Genomic DNA, 12,924 nt, shown 5'->3' on the forward strand with positions numbered 1-12,924 from the left:
GGGTTTTTCTCTGTAACAAAGTAAGGTCTTGACCTGACCCTGTAAAGTGCCTTGAGATAATGTATATTATGATTTGGCACTATACAAATAAAATTTAACTGAATTGGAAAAATCAGCACATATACTGCAATCACTGTAAAGGCTGAATTGATTTACAGCCTCAACTCCAGCCTCTTGACACATTGGTTTGAGTGATATGTGGACTTGTAAAAAGTAGGATTCACCCTCAGTTCAAATCTGCTGTATTCAAGTGTGAACAGGGATATTGATAGAGCAGAGGGCCTCCTGTACACTGCAACAAAAAAAAGAAAAGGGAAAGAAATTCCACCGAGTCAGGTAACCTAACACACAGTTGTCATTCATGTTTGATAATGAGATGTGCATGTGGAAGTAGAACTACCAAAATTAGTCCTTCACACTCCGCATACAGTCGTTGACTCAGTGACTCTGACTGTGACACGATGGTAGCTGTTCTGAGTGTTTCTCAAACTGCCGATCTCCTGGATTTTCACTCACAACATTTTCTGTCTGAGTCTTGTTGCTGACCATGTTCATCCTTCATGACCACAGTTCACCATCTTCTAACAGCTACTTCCTGCAGTATAATGCTCCATGTCACAAACTGGTTTCATCAGCATCACAGTGAGTTCAGTTCAGTCTCCAGACCTTGATCCAGTAGACCCCCTTTGGGTTGTCGTAGAACAGGAGAGCTGCAGCATGAATGTGATGCAGTCATGTCAACATGGGGCAGAGTCTCAGAGGAAAGTTTAACATCTAGATATAGGACCCGAAGAACTGAGGACATGCCCAGTGTTAGTGTGGTGTTTCTAATTACATGCTCACTGAGTGTTTTCACTGCCTAGTAACACTTTTTCCCACATTAGTGGTGAAGTACTATTAACCTAACTGCGAAAGACCCTTTTTACAATGCTGAACTGTAAAATACAGCATTGAAATTCAGGGAAATCAAATAATTATTACTGGGTACCATTTGAAAGATTTCAATGCTAATTACTTTTTATTTTGGCTGTGAATGTCCATGACTGAGTGATCAAGATATACCATTATTTGGCAGGCTGAGTATTGGAATTCCCCAGTGGCTCTTGCTCTTTTCAAACTGAACTGGCACAACAAGACTTCCTTTAGTGAGCTTTCAAAGTCTGCAGTGTTTCAGACTTGGTGCATTTGTCATTCAATTTTCAAAAGAAACCTGGTGACTTTTTGAACAAAACCTTAGCTACTTTCCATAGAAGAAAGTCACCAGCCCTGCCCTGTCTTTCCTTGTCTACTCCATTCAGTGAGTGTGAGAGAGGTGGAGCAGCAGTTTGTTACCCAGACAGACACTGTGCTCTATGTGAGAGACACAATAAAAAAAGATATTGTGTCTCTTCTGTCTTTCTCTGTGAGTGATCATTGTAAAGTGAAGCCAGCTGAAATCACAGGTCAGTCTTTGTTTTTAACTGATGTGTTTGGTGATTTTGTCAGACCAGGTTGTGGTCATCAAATCAAGATTTTAGCAGCAGTTTTGAAATAACTGCTGGTTAACAGTTATTATAGTGTGTATCAGGAAGGGGCAGGAAGGAGAGTAACAGGGGTCTGACAATGGCCTTCAGTGAATGGAGCAACAAGAACTCCCTCCTTCTGAACCTCAAAGACCAAGGTGATGGTCTTTGACTTTCACAGGTCTAGACCCACTCTTCAGCCAGTCAGAGTTAGAGGGAAAGACATTGAGGTGGTGCACACCTATTAATACCTTGGTGTGCACCTGGACAGTAAACTGTACTTGTCTCTGAACACAGATGCCATCTACAAGAAGGGGCAGAGCCGGCTCTTTTTCCTCAGGAAGCTCAGGTGCTTTGACATCTGCAGTGAAATGCTGCAAATGTTTTATCAGTCAGTGGTGGAGAGTGTCGTCCACTCTGCTGTGGTGTGCTGGGGCAGAAGCATGTCAGACCAGAACGCATGGAGACTGGACCAGCTGGTTCAAAATGCTGGGTTGGTGACTGTAGGCGTCTGGACTCACTCAGAACTGTTGTGGAGACACATGGTCTGTGAGATGCAGTTTTCTTGGACAATACCAACCACCCTCTCCACAACATCCTTCAGACCAGAGAGGCAGCTACAGCAGCAGCCAATATCTCATCTCTCTTCACTGCATGACTGAAAGATTCAGGAAATCCTTTGTTCCACTGTCATCAGACTGTTTAACCTCAGCCAAAGACAGAGGATCATGACATGGACTTGAATCTTAACTGAATACATGAATAAGCCACTGAACACCTTCATCTTTATCTTTATCTTATCTTTATGTATGTCTTACATAAAGATGTCTATATATGTCTTAATGGGGCATGTTTCAATCACAGTTTTGTTGTTATGACAACAGAAAAACAGCTATATTGTGAATTCAGCTGAATGATAATTCTGTATATATGAGCACAGAGAGGAGAGGACAGATAAAGAGCTGAAACCAGACTGAAACCAGCTGACACTCAACTGAAACTAGCTGATACTAGACTGAAACCAGCTGACGCTTGACTGAAACCAGCGGATACCAGACTGAAACCAGCTGACCCTATACTAACACTAGACTGAAACCAGCTGACACACGTCTGAAACCAGCTGACACTAGACTGAAACCAGCAGACACCAGACTAAAACCAGCTGACTCTCGATCCAAACCAGCTGACATTAGACTGACACTAGACTGAAAACAGCTGACACTAGGCTTTACTTATCTCTACCTATCTTTGAAATATGTCAAATGCTAAATGTTCTTTTACCACAAGCAGCCATACAACAACTTTTAATGATAAAATTAAGTCTAAAATGGGCAATATGTTTTTATATAAATCAACAGTTAGGTAGAAAAAGTCCCAAAGGTATAGCATGAGCCAGCCCAAGTGATCATTATATTGTAAATGACCTCATACAGAAGAATAAGTTATATCTTACGGTTAGTTGTGCAGTGCAGTAACTCCTTTAACATTGTATCAGTGAAAGAGTGAGTAGTACTTATTGCATTATTTTGGTTTGAATGACTTTATGTTGATGCAGCTGTTGCTGAGGATTAACTTCTGTTAGTCCATGTGAACAAGTCAGTCTATGTGCTTGCTGTGTGATGACTATGCTAATGCGAGCCAGTCTCATGTCTGCGAAGTTAAAGCTCCAGTTGAAGCTGTGTTCAATTGTAACCTATTGTTAATACTGTTAAGGGTGTTTTATAATTTGATTAAGGTACGAAGTAGTTCAGATGAAGTGTTGATATCTGTGCTGATGTTGAAGTTACACTAACTCTGTGAATGGATGTAGCAGGTTTCAAAATAAAAGCAAATTGTCAGCATGAGGATTTTTATACAAATGATATATAATAATATATACAAACAGCTAAGCTCAGTCAGCTCAGGAGGCAAAAGGAGGAAGCTTTCAGGAGTGGGGACAGGGACAAGTTTAAAGAGTCCAAGTACAGGTTTAGCAAGGCGGTGAGAGAAGCTAAACGACTGTACTCTGAGAAACTTCAGCTCCAGTTCTCAGCCAATGACTCTGCTTCTGTCTGGAAAGGGCTCAGAAAGATCACAAACTACAAACCTAAACCCCCCCACTCCATTAACGACTTCCGTCTGGCCAACGATCTGAATGAGTTCTACTGCCGCTTTGAAAGACAATGGGACAAGCCTGACACTAACCTCCACATCAGAGCCACATCAGAACCCCCCTCCTCCTCATGTCAACAGGCTTTTTAAGAAGCAGAACCCCCGCAAAGCAGCCGGTCCTGACTCTGTCTCTCCATCATCCCTTAAGCACTGTGCTGATCAGCTGTCTCCAGTGTTCACGGACATCTTCACACTTCAACACTTCAACACTTCACTGGAGACCTGCCACGTGCCAGCCTGCTTCAAATCCTCCACCATCATCCCTGTCCCCAAAAAACCAAGGCCCACAGGTCTAAATGACTACAGACCCATTGCCCTGACCTCTGTGGTCATGAAATCATTTGAGCGCCTTGTCCTGTCCCACCTCAAATCCATCACTGACCCACTCCTGGACCCCCTGCAGTTCGCCTACAGAGCCAACAGGTCTGTAGATGACGCCGTCAACATGGCTCTCCACTTCATCCTCCAGCACCTGGACTCCTCAGGGACCTATGCCAGGATCCTGTTTGTGGACTTCAGCTCTGCCTTCAACACCATCATCCCAGCTCTGCTGCAGGACAAGCTCTCCCAGCTGAGCGTGCCTGACTCCACCTGCAGGTGGATCACCGACTTCCTGTCTGACAGGAGGCAGCACGTGAAGCTAGGAAAGCATGTGTCTGACTCCCAGACCATCAGCACTGGATCCCCGCAAGGCTGCGTTCTTTCTCCTCTGCTCTTCTCCCTGTACACCAACACCTCCAGCCATCAGTCTGTCAAGCTCCTGAAGTTTGCAGATGACACCACTCTCATTGGACTCATCTCTGATGGCGATGAGTCTGCCTACAGGTGGGAGACTGACCGTCTGGTGACCTGGTGCAGGCAGAACAACCTAGAGCTTAACGCTCTGAAGACAGTGGAAATGATAGTGGACTTCAGGAAGAGCCCAGCCCCACCCACCCCCATCACCCTGTGCGACTCCGCCGTGGCTACCGTGGAGCATTTCCGCTTCTTGGGTACCACCATCACAGAGGATCTCAAATGGGAGCTAAACATCAGCTCCCTCATCAAAAAAGCTCAGCAGAGGATGTATTTCCTGAGCAGTGGTGGACAGTAACGGAGTAAATTTACTTAAGTACTGTACTTAAGTACATATCCAGAGGATTTGTACTTTACTTGAGTATTAGATTTCTTTGGTACTTATTACTCTTACTTGAATACATTTCCAAGACAAATATTTTTACTTTTACTCGAGTAAATTTCTAGGAAGGCTGAAAAGTACTCGTTACTTTCAGGTCTGCTCTTTTTTTTTTTTTTTTTTTATTCTAAAATACTATTGGACAGAAGCTGTGTTTGTCAAAGAATGAAACCTATCACAGTGCACGCTCTCCACTGGGATCTACGGAAAAGCAGATAATAGAGACAAGAGACAAGACAAGACAGACATGGGGAGCCAGAGTTTGTTGTGCTCCTATATTGTACTTGCACATGTCCTTCCTGGAAAGTCAAGTGACTTCAACATTGAGTTATTGAAAGCAGAGATGTAGTTTTTTGTAAAGCAGTGGTTCTCAACCAGTGGTCTGGGGACAACATTGGTCTTTGAGGGGGTTCCAGTTCCCAACTTAGCTAAATGATAGAGAGTTAGTTGGACGGTGCAGGTTCATTTGGTTACAGTTTTAATGATTGTTAATAAACACTGCATCTGCAACATCTGCTGTCCTCTTACGCTCCCATTCATTTTATTTGTTCTTATAGGTGTTTCTGCAGGCTTTATAAAACATTGTGGTTCTAAAAGCAAGCACATCAGTGCAGGTGGTTTCAAAGAGTTAATTCTCAGAAACAAGACTTAAAAGGTCCTTAAATTCATTTAGAAAAAATTATAGTAATTCATTGATGTGAAAAATAAGAAGTTTACTCTTACTCTTACTTTTACTTAAAGTAAATTTAAAAGCATGTACTTTTGGATACTTAAGTACCTTTAAAAGCAAGTACTTTTTTACTCTTACTCGAGTAACATTTAGACTGAGCTACTTTTACTTGTAACGGAGTAAATTCTGACCGGTAGTATTTGTACTCTTACTCAAGTACTGGGGTCGAGTACTCTGTCCATCTCTGTTCCTGAGGCAGTTGAAGAAGTTCAACCTGCCAAGGACTATGATGGTGAACTTCTACACCTCCATCATTGAGTCCATCCTCACCTCCTCCATCACCATCTGGTACGCTGCTGCCACGGAGAGGGACAATAACAGACTGCAGCGTATCATCCACTCTGCGGAAAAGGTGATTGGCTGCAATCTACCATCCCTCCAGGACCTGTACGCCTCAAGGACTTTGAGGCGTGCAAGGAAGATTGTAGCTGACTCCTCCCACCCTGGACACAAACTCTTTGAGTCACTCCCCTCTGGCAGGAGGCTGCTGTCCTTCAGGACCAAAACCTCTCGCCACAAAAATAGCTTCTTCCCATCTGCTATTAGCCTCATCAACAAGGCTAAAGAGCCCCACTGTTGCTGATCCCCCTGATCCTCAATTGCACCAATCACCAGAAAAAATTCCTCGTATGTGAAAACATACTTGGCAATAAAACTGATTCTGATTCTGATTCTGATTCTGATTCTGATTCTGATGATAGATAGCAGGTGTGTTATTCCAACATCACCAGTAATTTTATACAGTGGTAATGTGACTGAGAAACCTGTGTAATGAGCGATCTGGGCTTTGTTTATGACCAAGGAAAGACTAATGTAATTTAATGGCATTTAGTTAAATTAATGCATACACATATTTTTTGTCCTTTATTCAGCTGTGTATCTGTTATTCATTTTTTAGAGAAAACCACAACTACAACATTAGTCAGCTGTACTGCATGTGTAGTGGAATGTATACCTTTGCTACAAATAAGTAAAAAAACAAGCTAACAGCATCTCTACCTCTTTAAGCCCTTTATTTATCAATACTCTGGAAAACACTGCCTTAAGTGGTGTTCTGGCCAACACACACGGGTGGACCTAGTGACAAAACAGCAAACTAGTGCGCAGACTAAACCCACTGTTATTATCTCCACTAGTTACCTGATGAAAGAATAACAAAAGAAGATTAAAAATCTGATCAGCTACAGATATCATTTTTTGACCTACAGTATACAACAAATCTGAATACACCTCTGTACAGTATTATTTTTAAGTTGAAGTGTAGGACATTTGATCTTCTGGAGCTGATTGATAGTCAACATCCAGATGTTTATGGTTGGAAATGGGAGCATGTCAATAAATAACATCTCCATAATCTAGTGTAGAGAGAAAGGTCGCCTCCACAATCTTTTTCCTTTGACACAGTGGGAGACAGAACCTATTCCTAAACAAAAAGCTAAGTTACATCCTTAATTTGTGAGTCAAGTTGTCTATGTGAGTTAATATAATGTCAATACATCAATGCAGATGCCTAGATATTTATAATGAGAAACTTTCTCAATCAGTGTACTATAAACTTTGTTTTATCTGCATTTAAAGTGAGTTTAAGGTTGAGGATTGCATACTGAATTACATGAATGTTGCAGATTATCAATGGCTGACTGGATGGATGTTGCAGAACTGTATAAACTGTGTCATCTGCATAAAAATGAAAATGACTTGTTAAGGGACCTGCCAATGTTATTAATGTAGATAGTAAACAATACAGGACCTAAGATGAAACTCTGTGGAATGCCCTTAGTCACTGGAAGAGAAAGATTTAACATTGCCCACTTTTATACACTGCTGTCTGAGAGATAATTACTGAACCATCTGAAAATGGTTGAGTCCGTGCCTCATGGTCTCATAGGCTGTCTAAGAGTGTAAAATTATCAAAGGCTTTTGATAGATCAGCAAAAAGAGCTGCACAATGCATCTTATTGTTTACAGAGGTCCCAATATCATTTAAGACAAGGTTAGCAACAGAGATTGTGCTATGCTCTGTTCTAAACCCAGATTGATAGCGATTTAGAGTGGAGTACTTGGTTATGTAACACTTCAATTGGTTATTGACTAATGAGTCAAAGATTTTGATAGATAGATAGATAGATAGATAGATAGATAGATAGATAGATAGATAGATAGATAGATAGATAGATAGATAGATAGATAGATAAATAAAATACTTTTTTAATCCCTTGGGGAAATTCAGATTCTCCAGTAGCTCACTACTGTATTCAGCTAAGATTCAATTCAATTCAATTTCAATTCAATTTATTTGTATAGCGCCAAATCATAATATACATTATCTCAAGGCACTTTACAGGGTAAGGTCAAGACCTTACTTTGTTACAGAGAAAAACCCAACAGTTCCCACAACGAGCAAGCGCTTGGCGACAGGGGGGAGGAAAAACTCCCTTTTAACAGGAAGAAACCTCCAACAGAACCGGGCTCAGGGTGGGCGGCCGTCTGCCTCGACCGGTTGGGTTTAGGGGAAGATAGAAAGAGGGGGAGGGGGAGGAGAGGGGAGAGAAGAGAGAGAGACCAGGAACAGCTGTGTCGGTAATGGCGTTATTAATAATAAAGACAGGTAATAGTAATAGTAAAGATGAGTAGTGGTGGATCTGGATCCTGCTGCTCCCGAGGCAGAGATACCTGCAGAATGAGGACAGAGAGAGGGAGAGAGAGGAGAAGCACAAAACTACGGGAGAGAAAAAAAAAAACAAAGTTAATGGCATGAAGTCATTGAGAGAGAGAGAGGGAGAGAGACAGAAATAGAGAGAGAGCGCCCAGTGAATCATGGGAATCCCCCAGCAGTCTAGCTCTATAGCAGCATAACTAAGGGATGGGTCAGGACATACCCGAGCCAGCCCTAACTATAAGCTTTACTAAACAAGACAGTTTTAAGCCTGATCTTAAAGGTAGAGAGGGTGTCTGCCTCCCGAACCCACACTGGGAGCTGGTTCCACAGGAGAGGAGCCTGATAGCTGAAGTCCATGTCATGACCACTGCCTTTGGCTGAGATGTTAAACAGTCTGATTGCACAGGGAACAGAGGATTTCCTGAACCTCTCAGTTCTGCAGTGAAGAGAGATGAGACACTGGCTGCTGCTGTAGCTGCCTCTCTGGTCTGAAGGATGTTATAGAGAGGGTAATTGGTATTTTCCAAGATGTCTGCATCTTACAGAGCATGTGTCTCTCCACAACAGTTCTGAGTGAGTCCAGACCCCTAGAGTCACCAACTCAGTGTTTTGAACCAGCTGGTCCAGTCTCCATGCATTCTGGTCTGACATGCTTCTGCCCCAGCACACCACAGCAGAGTGGACGACACTCTCCACCACTGACTGATAAAACATTTGCAGCATTTCACTGCAGATGTCAAAGCACCTGAGCTTCCTGAGGAAAAAGAGCCGGCTCTGCCCCTTCCTGTAGATGGCATCTGTGTTCAGAGACAAGTCCAGTTTACTTTCCAGGTGCACACCCTGGTATTTATCAGTGTGCACCACCTCCATGTCTTTCCCTTGAACATTGATTGGGTGAAGTGAGGCAGTTCTTGTCACTCCATTCACTGAAGGCCATCGTCAGATCATTGTACTCTCCTTTCTGCCCATCCCTGATACATGCCACAATAGCTGTGTCATCCAAGTATTTCTGGATGTGGAGACTCAGAGTTGTATTTAAAGTCTGCTGTATACAGGGTGAACAAAACCAGAGCCAGGACCGTCCCCTGTGGAGCCCCAGTGCTGCTGACCACTGTCCCTGAGACACAGCCTGTACTGTGGTTGTCTTGTGAGATAATCCACAATCCAGGATGTGAAGGAGGGATCCACCCAATCCCTTCTGGCTTATCTTTGAGAATGGGGGGTCAGATGGTGTTAAATGCACTTGAAAAATCAAAGAACATATTCCTCACTTAACAAGCTGCTGCTGAGCAGTCCGTAAGCAGCTTCAGGCACACACCATCTGGGCAGTTTGCCTCTCCAGGACATAGCCTCTTGAGCTCTGCTTATCCACTGTAAAGGACAGGAGACTCCTGTCTCCTGCCAGAAGACATAGCAGAAGCTGCAGCTGAAGTGGTGGGAGAGAGAACAGGCGAGGCTCTGTCAAACCTGTTGTAGAACAGGTTGAAATCATTGGCCCTGTCCACATCACCTGATGTTACCTGGCTGTTCTTCTCTTTATAGCCAGTGATGTTCCTCATCCCATTCACACCTCTCTAGTGTTGCTGTGCTGCAGCTTCCTCTCTACTTTACTTTTATAGTCCTCCTTCACCTGCTTAACTCTCCTCATTAGCTCATGTTGCACACACTTACACTTCTCCCTGTCTCCGACCCTGAAGGCCTCCTTTTTTTGGTTGAAGAGGGTCTTGATGTTACTGGTAATCCAGGGTTTGTTGTTTGGAAAGCAGTGTACAGTCCTTGTTGGTATTACAGTTTCCATACAGAGCTTAATGTAATCTGTGCTGTGGTCTACCATTCTATCAGGATCAGCGTCCTTGCTATTATCATTTTTCCTGTGACTCCAACACTACATTCCAATCTGTGCCCTCGAAACAGTACATTAGAGAATGGCCTCTGGGGTCCAGTTCCTGAAGGAGCAGGTGGTTGCAGCCTGCCTCAGTACACACGGTTTGTAGAAAGGCTGAGGAAAAATCTGATTATGGTCTGATCTGCCAAATGTTGGTAGAGCTTAAGTAGTGTAAGCCTCCTTTACGTTTGTATTCAACAGATCAAGTTTGGAATGTGAGATAAAAAATAAAGAGATAAACTGGCTGTTTATGGGAAAGTGCAACTTCTGACAACCTCTCTCAAAGAGTGCATTGGCTGGGAATCAAACCTGGGTCAACCATCGCAGCCACTGGGAATTGTTCAGCTAAACAAACAATTGACTACTTTGTCACTGTCCACCATGGTATCTCTCCCTGATGGTCTAATGGCTAGGATTTGGTGCACTCGCTGCTGCAGCCTGGGTTCGATTCCTGGTCAGGGAATGCAAAGTTTCTACTGTGATAGATGAATGAGCTCCCAAATGTTTTTTTCTTCCTTCCTGATTCAATACAGGGCACTAATCTCACCCAGTCTCCACGAAAATGCTTAACTGAACATATACACAAGATGGACCAGTGCCCCCATACAAAATGGACCACAGGTGACAAGCATATGGTGAGAATCTCTAGTATGCTGCCTCGAAGGTTGAATCCTGTTATGGTCATTGGCAAAGTACATGTTCTGACATGTAGGAAGTACTTATGACACAACATTCCAAATTATGCAATTGTGTTTTTTTATTCTTTTCCTGTGACTCTCAACATGTGTCACGGTGATGGTTTACTGACAAGGATTTTGAATGCCGATTCCCAGTCAGGGAATGCTCAGATGAGATAAGCTGGCTGTTTATGGGAAGGTGCAAGTCATTCAATGAAAAAGGGTGATTACGGAACAGGATGATAACTGTTCAATTGACTACTTTGTGATCATCCCCTGTGGTATCTCTCCCTGATGGTCTAGTGGCTAGGATTCGGCGCTCTCACCGCTGCGGCCCAGGTTTGATTCCTGGTCAGGGAATGCAAAATTTCTACTGTGATACATGAATGAGCTCCCAAATGCTTTTCTCTTCCTTCACGATTCAATACGGGGCACTAATCTCACCCAGTCTCCACGAAAAGGCTTAATTGGACATATACACAAGATGGACCAGTGCCCCCATACAAAATGGACCACAGGTAACAAGCATATGGTGAGAATCCCTCGTATGACAGCTCGGACGCTGAATCCTGTTATGGTCATTGGCAAAGTACATGTTCTGACATGTAGGGAGTACTTATGACACAACATTCCAAATTATGCAATTGTGTTTTTTTATTTTCCTCTGACTCTCAACATGTGTCTCCGTGATGGTTTACTGGCAAGGTTCCTGGTCAGGGAATGCTCAGATGAGATAAGCTGGCTGTTTAAACTGTTTCCCATTCATTCTCTATAGTAGTGCTAAACCACTACGGATGTAATATATTTTTGGCCACTAGCTTGTGCCGTGATGGCGTTTCTGGGAGCTGTCTGTTGTCTCCGCCTTTCATTCTTGCAGCGACAAATTAACTAATGCCAGCTTGATCTTCTGTTGTGGACATTTGTTATTGATAACACCATTACCGACACAGCTGTTCCTGGTCTCTCTCTCTCTCTCTCTTCTCTCCCCTCTCCTCCCCCTCCCCCTCTTTCTATCTTCTCCTAAACCCAACCGGTCGAGGCAGACGGCCGCCCACCCTGAGCCCGGTTCTGTTGGAGGTTTCTTCCTGTTAAAAGGGAGTTTTTCCTCCCCCCTGTCGCCAAGCGCTTGCTCTTTGTGGGAACTGTTGGGTTTATTCTGTAACAAAGTAAGGTCTTGACCTTACCCTGTAAAGTGCCTTGAGATAATGTATATTATGATTTGGCGCTATACAAATAAAATTGAATTGAATTGAATTGAATTTAGAATTGGTACGTCATGTTTGAAGAATGTAAAAAAGAACCAAGTGACCGACAAATAAATTATATTTTGTATGAGTTTGAAACAGAATAATGGTTTAAATGGAACATTTCTCTGATTGTGGAGGAGGAAACAGATAGATTCAGTAAACACTGTACATATACTGTACATTACTTTTTAGACCACTGTTCCAGCTGTTGTATATACTGTTAGACAAATGTATACATATCTTTATATATTTTTACATATTCCTATGCCGATATAATGCACATCTATTTTATATACTTCTTATTTATATTTTTTTATTTTTGTTTTAGTATAATTATAAATAAACAAGTTTGTGTATATTTCTGATTCTGTGAATATGCTGACAGTAAAAATTGCTGATATTTATTTAAACTTCCTACTCCATGTCTATGATGGACAAATATACAGGACTCAAAACTTTTTTTTCATGGCAGGCAAAATGTACAAGCAAGACTTTTTCCCTGGGAGAATCAGTGCTGTGTTTTGCAAGAGACCACTTGGATATCTCCACCAAGATCTGACCGATGCAACCAGACTGATAAAGAGCAACCCATCTCTACAGGACAGGTCTGCACCTGTAAAGGAGGAGCTGGTCCGACAGAGCGCCCTCACAGTTTGGAAAATATAAGGGGAAGTCGTTTCACTGGCTTCTTGAGAATGACATGGGGTATACCATTTACCAAATCAAGAACCAGCAGAAAGAAGAGGCTACAGGAGTCTTCGTGGCAGAGGGGAACAGCAAGGAAAGCCTTCTGTCCTTTGTGAGTTACGCCCTCAGCTTTAAAGAGATCTAATCTCTTATGCAGTTTGACTCAAAAAAGCCAGTTGCAACAACAGCAGCAGTATCAGAGGATGACCAAC

The 12,924-nt window shown here is 42.8% G+C and overlaps 1 non-coding gene across 1 annotated transcript; it reads left to right on the top strand.

Moving 5' to 3' along the window:
* Positions 1-11,066: 11,066 nt before the first annotated feature.
* On the top strand, positions 11,067-11,138 carry trnae-cuc (transfer RNA glutamic acid (anticodon CUC)). Its single transcript has one exon. It is a non-coding gene; the product is annotated as a tRNA-Glu (tRNA).
* Positions 11,139-12,924: the final 1,786 nt, after the last annotated feature.

Source organism: Trachinotus anak, unplaced genomic scaffold (genome assembly GCF_046630095.1).
Source record: "Trachinotus anak isolate AG129_WGS33_773 ecotype Australia unplaced genomic scaffold, CSIRO_AGI_Tana_v1 ptg000018l, whole genome shotgun sequence".
In the NCBI taxonomy this organism is placed as follows: Eukaryota; Metazoa; Chordata; class Actinopteri; order Carangiformes; family Carangidae; genus Trachinotus; species Trachinotus anak.